General features: G+C 39.8%; 1 non-coding gene across 1 annotated transcript; it reads left to right on the top strand.

The window, feature by feature from the left end:
• The first annotated feature begins 4470 nt into the window (after nucleotides 1-4470).
• Nucleotides 4471-4577, top strand: LOC123624937. The gene has a single exon (XR_006730292.1). It is a non-coding gene; the product is annotated as a U6 spliceosomal RNA (small nuclear RNA).
• The last annotated feature ends 6108 nt before the right edge of the window (nucleotides 4578-10685 follow it).

Below are 10685 nucleotides of genomic sequence, written 5' to 3'. Positions count from 1 at the left end.
TTTTTCTCTATTATGTTTCTCTTGTTCAATTTTATGAATCTCTGTTTTTATCTTTATTGTTTCTTTCCTTCTAATTGCTTTGTGTTTATTTTGGTCTTCTTTTACTAATTTCTTGGGTAGGAGCTTAGATTACTGGTCTGATAACTTACCTCTCTCCTAACGTGAGCATTTAGTGCTATGAATTTCCCTTCTAGCGCTGCCTTAGGTGCATCCCATGTAATTTAGTATGTCTTCTTTCATCATCATTTAATTGTATGTATTTTTTTCTTTGAGACTTCCTGTTTGATCCATGGATTATTTAGAAATGAGTTGTTTAATATTCATGTAATTGGAGAATTTCCTATTTTCCTGTTTTGGTTTCTAGCTTATTCCATTATGGTCAGAGAATATACCCTATATAATTTTGATTATTTTATTTTTGTTGTTGTTTGTTTTATTACCCAGAATATGTTTTATTTTGGAAAATGTGCCATGGGTTCTTGCAAATAATATGTGTACTGTGATTGCTGGATATTCTACAGATATCAATCAGATTCTATTGATTGATGGTCTTATTCAGTTCTTCTGTATCCTTGCATATTTTCTCTCCAGTAGTTTTGTCACTTGGTGAGGATGAGGTTTTGAATTCCCCAGCTATAATCATAGGTTTGCAGTTTCACCTTTCAGCTCTATTAGTTTTTGCTTCATGTACTTTGAATCTCTGTTGTTTTGTATGTACACACTTAGGATTGCAGTGTCTTCTTGGAAAAATGATCCTTTGTTTTTAGCAATTTTCTCTGTTCTGAAGCAAAGAATTTTAGTATTAATAGAGTACCTCCTGCCTTTTTAAAATTAATATTTACATGGCATGTTTTTTCCATCCTTTTACTTTCAAACTATCTATGTTGTTATATTTGGAGTAAAGTTTTTTGGAGACAGCATCTAGTGGGGTCATATTATTTTATTCACTGTACCAATCTCTGTCATTTAGTTCATGTACTTAGATAGACTATTTACATTTACAATAATTATTGATATGTTTGGGTTTAAGTTTGACATTTTATTATTCATTTCCCATGTCTTCCTTCTTTCATTTCTACTTTTTCTTGCATTCCTGTGGGTTAAATGAATATTTTTTAGAATTCCATTTTGATTTATATTCGAGTATACTACTTTTAATGATTTTCTTAGCACTTACTCTAGTACTACAATATACACATGTAACTTATCACAGTCCAGCTTACCAGTATTTTACCGCTTTGACTGATGTGTTGAAACTTTGCTCCCATATAGAGCCCTTTACCGTCCCACTTTAAAAAATATAACTGTTTTAAGAATTGTCTCTACCTACATTGAGCACCACATCATATGATGTTATAATTTTTTCTTCAACCAAATATGGTTTTTAAAAACTCATGAGAAGGGTAGTCTATTATATTTGTACCTATTTTTTCCTATTTTACTATTTTCCTTCCTTTTTAACATTGTGGGCTTCCTTCTGTTATCATTTGGAGTTTGCAGAACTTCCTTTAACCATTCTTTAAGGATAACTCTGCTGAAGACAGGTCTCTTAGTTTTCCTTCATTTTTTTTTCTTTTTTTTCCATGTAACAAAACATTTGTATTCCTTCATTTATTAATAAAACCTTTTTATTTTTCCTTCTTTACTGAAAGATAGTTTTGCTGGATATAGGATTCTCAATTGACAGTTTTCTTTCAGCACTTGAAAAATATTGTGCCAGGGTTTCTTCTCCATGTTTTTTAACAAGAGATCCACTGGCATTTGATCAGTGTTCCCTCACAGTTAACTCATCATTTCTCTCTAGACACTTCCAAGGTGGTTTTGTTGTTTGTTTAGGTTCTTACCTTCATTTTCCATAAGTTAATTATGCTGTGCTCTGGCATGGATTTCTTTGGGTTTATTCTGTTGAACTTCTTGGATTTATAGTTTTATGTCTTTTGTGAAATTTGGGAAGGTTTGGTCATTATTTCTTCAAATACTTTTTCAGGCCTATGCTCTTCTCTCTTTCTGTGACTCTGATAGTTTACAAATATTAGATATTTTGTAATTGTCCTGCAGGTTCTCTGAGGCCTTGTTAGCTTTTTTTGTTTGTTTGTTTTTCATTTTTTTCTAGTTGATTTTCTCTCTTTTTTGGATGGGTAATTTTTATTGTTCTACCTTCAAGTCCACTTATTCTTTTCTCCATCATATTCATTCTATTCTTGAGCCCCATCCAGTGAGTTTTAGTTTCAGTTATTGTATTTTTCATTTGTATCATTTCCCTTTGGTTCTTTAAAAACATTTTCTATTTCTTTGGTGAGATTTTTCTACTTTTCCTTTTGTTTCAAGGGTTTTTGTAATTGCTTGATGAAGCATTTTTATGATGGCTTCTTTGGATCTTTGTCAGATTAATTCCCAAATCTAATTCATCTCAGTGCTGCCACCTGTTGATTGTCTTTTCGCATTCAAGTTGTGGTTTTCCTGGCTTTGGTATTATGAGTGTTTTCTAAGTTATATCCGGGATATTTTTTATATTATGATAGGAGACTCTGGATCCTATTTAACTCTTATATTTTAGCAGGAGTTCACCCTATGTAGCTTTAGCATGCAGGTCCTGTCCTATTTTTGTTTGCTGTGGTTTCAATGACAGTTCAGTTTTCAGAGCCTTTGCAGTGTTATTCTGGTCTGCTTTGTTTGTCCAGTGCTGGTTGAGCTCATACCCAATTCCTGTTGGTACTGTCAGTGGAGGCTGAAAGCATCATGGGGGGCCCTACTTAATGCTGCTAGGTTAGGGGTAGGAGACATTGGTACAAAAGGGTGGAGAGCACTTTCCTCCACTGAGTGGTGCCAGCAAGGCTCCTGCTTGATCTCTGCTACCCACGAGGAGAAAAGTACCTACTTGGGTGCCTTCTGCTGTTGGATAGGAGGCTAGGGAGACACTGGGCCTGGATCACCTCCTGTCATTGGGAGAGGAATTGAGAGATGCTGGGCCACGGTGACGTTTTTCAAGTCCTAAGGTCTCTAACCAGTTTGCCTTCTTCTTTCTACCTTTCAGAGTCCTCTTATAAATGTCTGTTATATTATTTCCAAAGTTTTTAGTTGTACTTACCAGAGAGGAGCCAGGAAAAAAATGAGTCTATGCCATCTTGATGAAAGTAGAAGTCACCACTTATTATTTTAATAACTCATTTGTAGGCTCTCTTGGGCTCTCTACATATATAGTCATATTGCTTATGAAATAATGAGTTTAATTCCTTCCTTTGTTGTCTTTATAACTTTTCTTTAGGCTCTCCAACACATCATTGAATAAAAGGCATGATGGGGGTATCCTAGTCTTGCTGCTATTAAAAGGAAATGACCTCAGCATTTTGCTAGGGTGATGCTTATAGTAGTATTTTTGTAAGTACATGTTATTGTATTAAAGAAGTTTCCTTCTATTTTAGTTTTTAAATCATAAATGGATGTTTAATTTTATTAAATGATTCTTTTGCATCTGTCTCAGTGCTGTTAATATCTAATGTTGATCATTACCTAGATCTAGGATTCCCAAATAAAATACAAGACATTTTGTTAAATTTGAATTTCAGACAATAATTAATTTTTAGTATACGTATGTCCCATGCCATTTATTGCTAAATCTGGCAACTTACCTAGATTCATTATTTCATTAGGGCTTTGCAAAATGGCAATTTCTAATTTATCATTTGGTCAGGTTCCGCTGTAGCTTCAGCAGACACCAATGTGGTAGCATTGATGCTACCACAGATCCACCCATGGGGCTTGTCTGGGTCCACTCTCCATTTTCCACCTCTGAACTTACTTAATTGGAAAAATAACATGCCTGCAAATTGGGATGACCCAAGGAAAACAGAAAGCTTGTTTTCCCCAATATTTGCAACCTATAACCCTACTTGGGCAGATGTTCGGAATCTGCTTAATACATTACTGGCCTCAGGGGAACAGAGAATGGTTCTAGATAAGGCCAGGGAAGAAGTAAATCACATGCACGCTGACTCTCCTGGTAACCCAGTAAGAACAACTGCTCAGATCGCAGCGCCCACTTCCGACCTGGGATGGAATATTAACAACGGAGACAGACATAAGCCTCAATATTATAGAGACTGCATCTTGGCTGGCCTCCACAAGGGGGTGCCAAAACATCACAGTCTTAATAAAGTATAGGAAATTAGGCAGAGGCCTAATGAGGGCCCCTAGGAATTATTAGAGTGGATTTTTAAGACATAAAGAGAGTACATGGACATTGATCCAGAAGTGCCATCAAATTCTAAAATGGTAAATAGCCAAAGCACTCCTGACATCTGGAGAAAATTACAAAAAATGGATGGGCCTTTGGGCAAACCTGTCTCTCCATTAGTAGAAATTGCTTTTAAGGCATTCACTGATCAAGATGAAATGATAGAAAAGTGAGAACAATGGAGAATGAAGCAGCAGGCCGGCCTTCTGGCAACTGCTTTCACTTAAGGAATTCCAGTGCTCGCTTCTGCAGCACATATGCTAAAATTGGAACGATACAGAGAAGATGAGCATGGTCCCTGAGCAAGGATGACACACAAATTCATGAAGTATTCCATATTTTTTAGGAAATGGACAAATTCATAGAAACACACAGCCTCCCTAGGCTCAATCAGGAAGAGTAGAATTCCTGGACAGACCAATATCAAGTACCAAAATTGAAGTAGCAATAAAAAACATTCCTAAAAAAAAGTCCTGGACCAGATGGTTTCACATCTGAATTTACCAGATCTACAAAGAACTGGTACCTATCCTGCAGAAATTATTCCACAACATTGAGAAGGAAGGAATCCTCCCCAACATGTCTTATGAAGCCAACATAACCGTGATACCAAAACAAGGAAAGAACACAACAAAGAAGCAAATCAAGGGCATCCAAATGGTGGCAGAAGAGGTCAAACTATCACTCTTTGCTGATGATATGATCTTATATCTAGAAAACCCCAAAGATTCTGCTATGAGACTACTGGAATTGATAAACAAATTCAGCAAAGTCTCAGGTTACAAAATCAATGTACACAAATCAGTAGCATTCCTATACGTCAACAACAGTCAAACTGAGAACCAAATCAAAGACTCGGTATCCTTCACAATAGCAACAAAGAAAATAAAATACCTAGGAATATATTTAACTAAAGAGGTAAAAGACCTCTACAGGGAGAACTATGAAACACTAAGGAAGGGAATAACAGAGGATGTAAACAGGTAGAAAACCATACCATGCTCATGGGTCAGCAGAATCAACATTGTTAAAATGTCTAGACTACCCAAAGTGATCTACGGATTCAATGCAATCCCTATTAAAATACCAACATCATTTTTCACAGATCTAGAAGAAATAATTCTACGCTTCATGTGGAACTGGAGAAGACCCTGTATAGCAAAAGCAATCTCAAGCAAAAAGAACAGATTGGGAAGCATCAATTTACCAGACTTCAAGCTATACTGCAAGTCTATAGTAACTAAAACAGCGTGGTACTGGCACAAGAACAAAGACATATACCAATGGAACAGAACTGAGAATCCAGATATAAAAGTATTTTTATATAGCCATCAAACCTTTGACAAAGCAGACAAAAACATACACTGGGAAAAGAATCCCTATTCAATAAATGGTGCTGGGAAAATTAAATAGCCACATGTAGATGATTGAAACAGGATTCGCACCTCTCACGTCTCACAAAAATCAACTCATGGTGGATAACAGACTTAAACCTAAGGCATGAAACTATAAGAATTCTAGAAGAAAATGTTGGAAAAATCCTTGTAGATATTGGCCTAGGCAAAGAATTTATGAAGAAGACTCCAAAGGCAATCACAGCAACAACAAAAACAAATACATGAGACCTGATCAAATTAAAAAGCTTCTGTACAACCTACAAAACTATCACAAGAGCAAACAGACAGCCTACAGAATGAGAGAAAATATTCACATGCTACACATCCGATAAAGGGCCGATAACTAGAATCTATATAGAACTCAGAAAAATCAGCAAGAAAAAATCAAACAAACCCATTAAAAAGTGGGCAAAGGACATGAACAGAAAATTTTCAAAAGAAGACAGACTAATGGCCAACTAACATATAAAAAAATGCTCAACATCTCTAATCATCAGAAAAATGCAAATCAAAACCACAATGAGATATCACTTAACTCCAGTGAGAATGGCTTTAATCAAAAAGTCCCCAAACAATAAATGTTGGCATGAATGCAGAGAGATAGGAACACTCATACACTGCTGGTGGGACTGCAAACTAGTCCAACCTCTATGGAGATACCTCAAAGAGCTACAAGTAGAACTACCATTTTATCCAGCAATCCCATTACTGGGCATCTACCCAAAGGAAAAAAAGACATTCTATAAAAAAGACATCTTCACTTGAATGTTTATGGAAGCACAATTCATAATTGCAAAGGTGTGGAAACAACCCAAGTGCCCATCAACACTTGAGTGGATTAATAAAATGTATATGTATACCATGGATTACTATTCAGCCACAACAATGGTGATCTTGGACCTCTTGTATTTTCCTGGGTAGAGCTGGAGCCCATTCTACTAAGTGAAGTATCACAAGAATGGAAAAACAAGCACCACATGTACTCACCATCAAATTGGTACTAACTGATCAACATTTACGTGACATATAGTAGTAACATTTAGCGGGTGTTGGACAGGTGGGAGGAGGGTGGGCGAAGGGTATATTCACACCTAATGGGTGCAGTGCGCATCCTCTGGGGGATGGACACGCTTGAAGCTCTGACTCAGGCGGGGCAAAGGCGATATATGTAACCTAAACATTTGTACCCTCATAATATGCTAAAAGAAAAAGGAAAAAAAAACAATTCCTAAGGTAAAATAAATAAATAAATAAAGGAATTCCAGGACCACAGTGTGGACTTCCCACAGGTGCTCTGTCCGAGGTAGGACCCTCCAGGCCCCAGAGTCCCACCAAAAAGGTACAACTCACTGCAGGTCCCAAACAACATGCCTGTTGCAAACAGGAATGGCACTGGAAGAGAGGTTGCCCATGTCATAGAAATGCTAACGCTGGAAGGATCCCCTGCCCGCTCGGCAGATGCCCAAGCTAGCTGGGAGCTTGAAGCTGAAGCTGTCCAGAATGGGGACCAGGAATGACAGGGCCCAGGGGTTCCTCCGGACTCAAACAGCACCCTCCACATTTCCCACATGGAGCCCTGGATCATGATGACAGTGGGACATCAAGTTTTGGGATTTCTGGTAGATACTGGTGCCCCTACTCAGTAATAAACACCTGGCTGTCTAAACTGTCTTCAGAGGCTATAACAGTGACTGGGGGCTCAGGAGAAACCTCCGTGAGGCAACTCCTCCAACCTGTGGAGTGCCAATTAGGCCAAACCCAGTTAAAACATAGTTTCCTGTATATGGCTGAGTGTCCCATTTCTTTACTGGGATGTGATCTTTTAACCAAACTGAATGGCAAAGTTACCTCCAGCCCAGGGTGACTGAATATCAATCAGGTGCCTCCAGAACAGGCCTGTGCCTTGCAGGCTGCCCTGCTGCAACCAGAAGGCTCTGAACCTGCTCCCATTCCTGAAGAGGTACTTTAAGAGGTGAGTCTGGAGGTGTGGGCAGATGGGAGACCAGGAGGGGATAAGACTGCTGTTCCAATGCAACTTCATGGTACAGGCAGGAATAGCGCCACCATGTTTAAAACATTACCCATTGAGGGAACAGGCACAACAGGGAATCCAGCCTCTTCTGTCTGCTTTCCTTCAGTCTGGACTCATTAGACCTTGCCAGTCCCCATATAACACATCTACCCTGCCAGTCCAGAAGCCAGGGACTGGGGAATATAGATTTGTTCAGGACCTGAGAGATATTAACCAAATTGTCAAAAACATTCACCCCGTGGTCCCCAATCCTTATACACTGCTCACAACCCTGGCTGGCAAGCTCTGCTGGTTCAGAGTCTTAGATTTAAAAGATGCTTTCTTCTGCATCCCTCTGGGCCTAGAGTCACGGGAACTTTTTGTTTTTGAATGGGAAAACCCAGATACAAGAGCAAAGCAACAATACTGTTGGACAGTTCTTCCCCAAAGTTTTAAAAACTCCCCTACCATCTTCAGGGAAATCCTTGCTAAAGACCTCTTAGACCTCCAATTAAAGGATGGGACTTTATTGCAATATGCCAATGACATATTAGTTGCTAGCATCACAAAAGAGGCATCTGATCAGAACACTGTATTAAATCTAACCTTTCTGGCTGAGAGGGGGTACAAGGTATCTAAGAAAAAGGCTCAAGTTCCACAGACTTCCATTAAATATCCTTTGAGCTTTCCCAAGGACAGAGGAACTTGCTCCATGACTGGAGAGAGGCCCTCACCAGACTAGCCAGACCCACCACTCGGTGGTGACAGATGCAGGGCTTCTTGGGCATGGATGGATTCTCTCATATATGGGCTTATTGCTAAGCCCCTATAAGACGCCTTAAGGAGAAGAGACAACAAACCCTTAATGTGGACTGGGGACTGCCGAAAGACCTTTTTAAATATCAACTAAAGCTGTTGATGGTGCCAGTATTGGGGCTCCTATAAGAAAATCTTTTGATCTTTTCATGCACGAGAGGCAAGGAATGAGTCCAGGAGTGTTAACTCAGGACTTGGGAAATATTAAAAGACCTGTTGCTTATTTTTTCAAAACAATTGGTCATTGTTACAAAAAGATGGCATTCTTGCCTTCAGGCTATTGCCAACACTTACGACCTGCTTCAAGAAGCAGAAAAGTTTACCTTAGGCCAGCCCACCACCATGTACACCCCCACTGTGTGTGCTCCCCTTGCTGGAACAAACAAGAGGATCTCGGCTGACCTCTGGGAGGCTTGGCAGATATCTGGCCATCCTTCTAGGCAATCCAAATATACCATTGAGAGCCGTCTCTACTTTAAATCCTGCCACCTTACTTCCTCAAATGCCATCTGAACCTGTGCATGACTGTTTACAAATAATTAAACAAGTTTATTCTAGCCACCCGGATCTGACAGACATACCCCTAGAAAGCCCAGACTTAGAGATGTTTACCAATGGAAGCAGCTTTACGGATCAGGGGTAATGGAGAGCAGGGTGCACAGTGCTAACCCATCAGCAAACGTTAGAGGCTGAAACACTCCCCGCCGGAACCTCAGCACAGAAGGCAGAAGTCGTACCTTTCCTAGGGCACTCCAGCTAGGTCAAAGAGCATGAGGGACCATTTATGTGGACTCCAGGTATGTTTTTTGTGTTGTTCATGCTCATGGGGCCATCTGAAGAGAAAGGGGACTTTTGACCTCCAGTAATAAAGAAATAAAACATGCTAAAGAAATCCTAGCCTTGCTAGACACAGTTTACCCCCCAAGGAAGTATTGTATTATAGTTATAATCCATTGCCTTAGACATTAGTGGACATATAGTCTAGTGGCAAGGGCACTCATTGGGCTGGTCAGGCCATGAAGAAAGCAGCAAGGTAAAAGGCCCCCAAGACTTTACTGATGTCCTTGCTGACTAAAGTAAATCTTGGCCCTGAACCTCCCATATACTCAGAGAAGGACTTGAAAAGAATTCTCGATTGGGGGTTTGACCCTGACCACAGGACTCAGGATTGGTGGATATACAATGAGAACAGGAATGGTTCTGGTACCCAAATAGCTTATGAATGACGTTGTCAAGCATATTCATGACTCCACCCACTATGGCAGGGATGCTGCCCTACAATGGATGCAGAAATCTATCATCAGTCCACTTTTCAAGTCCAATTAGTCACACTCCCTTATATACCTACCCCTTGTTTTAACCTATCCAGTGTCCTTAAAATTGGATGGTCACATCTGGCCTAGAGATTGGGTACTGCTTAAGACCTGGAGATATCAGCATCCTTATGACCAAGTAGGGCCCCAGTGGAAGGTGCCCTATGGAGTCTTGCTGGTGACCAACTCCTCTGTCAAACTCGTGGGAGCCAAGCCCTGGATTCATCATAGTTGAGTGAAGCCAGCCCCACCTGACTCCTGGCCCAGCAGAAAAAAACAAGAAGATACTTTGGGCTCTCAGGAGGGGACCAGAGAGCCCCTGTCAGATCTTAAATATCTCCTAAAGAGAAACCCTAGGTAAGTCATTTATTTATCTTTTAATAGAATTTAAATGATATATCCTATTTTGAGCATTGTAGGAATCTTTGCCATCATTGCTGCTGTGTGCAAAAAGGTGGAATACCTGCCCCCACCTTTCATTCCCTACCAGATGGATAATCCATAAACTTATTTAATTGTTGCTTTGATTATTGATATTGCTGGAATCTTTGCACTCTAGACATCTTGTGCCATGCAGGAATGGTTCCTTGCCTCTCCTTATTTGGACACCCCCAGCACTTAGGCATATCGAGAATGCCACCTTTTAATGCTATGACCCTAGTCACCTTTTTGCCCTTCCTTTTCTTGTCACGTGGCCTAGAATGGTGTGACAGTACTATAGTCAAACTATGTGAGAGTATTGCTACGGGGGAAATCTGTCAGACTGTTGGATTTGCCAACACCTCCCCCGGTCTTTCTAAGATCAACATTTATCACTGGTGATACCTGTCACAAATTTTTCAGACATTCACAATGCCACCATGTAACCAAACCAATCCTCTCTCAGTTCACTTTTCAAGTTCAATTAGTCATAC

Source organism: Lemur catta, chromosome 19, assembly GCF_020740605.2.
Source record: "Lemur catta isolate mLemCat1 chromosome 19, mLemCat1.pri, whole genome shotgun sequence".
In the NCBI taxonomy this organism is placed as follows: domain Eukaryota; kingdom Metazoa; phylum Chordata; class Mammalia; order Primates; family Lemuridae; genus Lemur; species Lemur catta.
Note: the sequence above shows the minus strand (reverse complement) of the source record. Positions and strands in the feature narration are given on the sequence as shown.